The sequence below is a fragment of the Silene latifolia genome, chromosome 9, assembly GCF_048544455.1.
Source record: "Silene latifolia isolate original U9 population chromosome 9, ASM4854445v1, whole genome shotgun sequence".
In the NCBI taxonomy this organism is placed as follows: domain Eukaryota; kingdom Viridiplantae; phylum Streptophyta; class Magnoliopsida; order Caryophyllales; family Caryophyllaceae; genus Silene; species Silene latifolia.
This window is the reverse complement of record NC_133534.1, coordinates 196,298,435-196,302,054: the sequence shown is the minus strand read 5'-3', so window position 1 is coordinate 196,302,054 and position 3,620 is coordinate 196,298,435. Positions and strand designations below refer to the sequence as shown.

Here is a 3,620-nt window from a genome sequence, read left to right as displayed (position 1 = left end):
GACATGAAGATTTTGATCAAGATAAATCAAGTTAGGAATTGCCACATTTCATTTTGATGAAGAATGGCTTATGATATTAAAAATCCACTTTTCTAAAATGGGAATTTAGAAAGGGAATGTGTATGGAACACAAAATCTTGGATAAAGATCTAAGAATCCTAACATATTATGCAAAGCTTTCTTAAGTAATCCTATGATGGTCTTAAGCAAGCATCAATGTGACACCCTTAAATATAGCGTTAAATAAACACGTAAATTCTACAGAAAAACTGACAGGATATGTTTGTAATTGGTTCAACTAGATAAAACCTGTAATTTTTAAAACTTTCCTAAACCATTCACAAACAATTCCGGAAAAAGAGTGTCAAAACCTGCAAAAGCTAACAACTAATTTACATGCCATAGCTAACGATAAGAAAATATAATGATACAAACCAAAATCAAAGAGGGAGACATATGTCCCTTCAAAATATATACACAACTAAAAGTTTAGGGGTTTACTACATAATATAACCAAACTAGGTCCAAGGTTCTTTTGCTCACTAGCTCGTCCGTGTACCCCATTTAATCATCTTCAACCTGTCAATCGCATTTTATACAAACACGAAAGCCACAATTCAGTGGGGAGTAACTTCGAGTCCTCCCAGCCACGAAATGTCATATTTAATGTAACATGTAGTGTAACATGTAAACAAAATGATAAACAATTTAACTTTCAAGTATTCTAACCTATGAATACTAAACTGACCAAATTAAACTATCATGTGAAACATATAACAAGCATTAATCCAAACTTTATCAATTGTAATCGGCTTACATCTCACCTATTACAATTCATAAAATCACCATACAAGAAAGGGCAATATATCAAAGACAGGCATAAGTTCTTAGTACGGTCAATAGTCACTCTGTAACTCGAGTCTATACCACGAGGTTGGGAAGGTAATCGAACCGGTATCTTGGCTCAAAGGTTCTATCAAAACATGGCCAAGACACAACACAACCCTAGCCTAAAATCTGCGCAGACCTAGACATGCGGATACACACCACCGCACCCAAGACCCACAATTTTTCTAAAACAAAGTGAGTACCCTAAGGAGTCCACCAAAGGGTTGGCTAGTACTTAAGCTGACCACTTACTATCAAAATAAGTAACGAGGTCATGCCCCAACTTGGATATAAACCCACCAAGTCATGAACACAAAGGCTATTAAGCAGTGAACATATACTCGTCAAAGACTATAAAGGCCTATCTATGACAAACACAACAACCTGCAAGAAGTATTCAATACCAATTTCCAATTCTAGCAATATTAATAATATTAAAGGTTTCAGGGAATCTAAGGCCGTTTTTACAATATAAGAAACTATTAAATTCAACCAACAACACATGTGAACTAAAAACTTAATAAATGGCCTAAAACAAGAAAAAGGCTGATTGTCCAATTCATATAAAATTTCATCCAACCGAATTTTTACCCGCAACCCCAGTCCTGCGACAGGTACGGGTTAAATTGCGGCTGACCAATCACTCAATTGACTGACATCGAATCAGTCAAAGGGACTAAGGCTCGATTTTTCGACAATCATCAAAACATTGCAATTATTGCTATAAAATTCATTTTGAGCCTATTCATTACAATTTCATTTTATAATCTATCCTAACATGTGCAACTACCAATATAAACATAATTTTTACCATCAACATAATTTTTTTACTACTAATATGATTCATTTCCTAAGACTACCCACATGTTACTTTTACTAAATATATCATTAATAAACCCGAAACTACAAGTAATGCATGAAAATCCGCGAAACAAGCAACGGGCCAACCCGGGCCAACCCTAAGGCAACCGTGGGTCTGCCTGGGCCTGCCGGGCCTGCTGGCCGCCACCCCCATCCCTCTATTTCTCCATTTTTGTTCAGTTTAACATCGTTTGAAGCATCAATTAATCATTCCTATACTAATATGTTAACTTAAACTAACAAAAGACAAGCCTTAGACATGCATGCAACCCATTTTATCATGTGAAAATTAACTACTCAAACAAAAATCACAAAAACATACAAAAAAAACAAAGAATGTGACGATTATTCGTCGAGTAACTCGAAATATGTTACCTTAAGCTAGAAAATGAGCAATTAGCACCTTGAATACCAAACCCTAATATACACTAGCCACTATCTTCAACAATATACGAGTCCCCAAACTCGTCTTCCAAATCTTCACCTAAATAAACAATAAAAACACAATAATAAGTATAAAAACCGAAATATGCCCAAATTCGTCTTAAATCAACATCAAGAAAACTTAAATTAAAACATACTAGGACGTAGATCTCGAAGAGAGGATTCCGAAAATATAAACTTTGCGAAAATCCGACAAGAAACGAGTGAGTTATGGTGAAATTTGGCTTAGAAAGGTAAGAAAATGGTGTATTTTAGTTTAGAATAGGATAGAATGTTAAGGAAGATGAAGTTAGGTGAGAAAAATCAGAAAAAAGGAAGGGGGAAGGGAGGTGCCGCGGAAAAGGAAAGGAAAGGAGGAAGGGAGCGGGTTTTAGTCGGGATTTTACGAGTCGATTTTGGCTCGTTTCGATAATAATTAGAACCGCTTGTCAATTGCAAATTCCGACAAGACCAAAGTTCTTAAACACGAGATTACAAGAAAATTGAATACTCATACGACCCATTTCCAAAATCGTTTGCCCAATTTTCAAAAGAGTTGTCATTTTTCCCCGATATGCCCTTATTTCGAATTAAAAGATTTTTACACGGTTTAAACTATTTTTAAACATTTCGAAACTATCAAAATAAATACTTTACTTCAAAATATAATAAAATTATATTTCTTTGAATTATTTTTACTTCAAATACGTTAATATTAAATTCAACTTGATTAATAAATTACTTTCGCAATATATTAACGATTAAAAATTACGGGTGTTACAATCACCCCTCCTTTTAAAAAGTTTCGTCCTCGAAACTTAGAAGGAGAAATTATAGCATACAACATCTTAATAATATAATCATAAGAAAAATATAGGTATCTTTTCAATGAAACGGTGATACTCTTGTTGATCAGACAAGAACATCCACATTCATATCAAGATATAAAAATATTTCTACACAAATAAATGAGAAAACCCGTTATTGGGACGTCACCAACAACGAGATTTAACACTCATTAATGATAAAACCATTAAAAATCATATAAGTATTTTCAAAATTTTAGTTTAAAGTTCTATAGTAAGAATACTATCTTTACTAATTATGATTAAATAAGGCTTAGTAACTCGGAAAAAGAGTAAGAAAAGGAATACCTTACGAGAATAATTCAGGATATTTAGCTAACATAGAAGCTTCAGTTTCCCAAGTCTCTTCTTCGACATTTCCACAACGCCAAAGAACACGGACTAAAGGTACAACTTTGCTCCTAAGTTGCTTGTTGGCTTTTTCAAGAATCCGAATTGGCCTTTCTTCAACCACCAAGTTAGGCTCCAATTCAAGAATCTCTTCTTGGATGATATGGCTAGGGTCACTAATGTACTTCCTCAATTGGGAAACATGTAAGACATTGTGAACCTTGCTCAGATTTGGGGGCAATTCTAAACGGT

General features: G+C 34.3%; 1 long non-coding RNA gene across 1 annotated transcript; it reads right to left on the bottom strand.

The window, feature by feature from the left end:
* Positions 1-516: 516 nt before the first annotated feature.
* LOC141598442 (uncharacterized) lies at positions 517-2,504 on the bottom strand. The gene is made up of 3 exons (XR_012523512.1): positions 2,331-2,504; positions 2,125-2,233; positions 517-579 (listed from the first exon to the last, which is right to left on the bottom strand). It is a non-coding gene; the product is annotated as an uncharacterized LOC141598442 (long non-coding RNA).
* Positions 2,505-3,620: the final 1,116 nt, after the last annotated feature.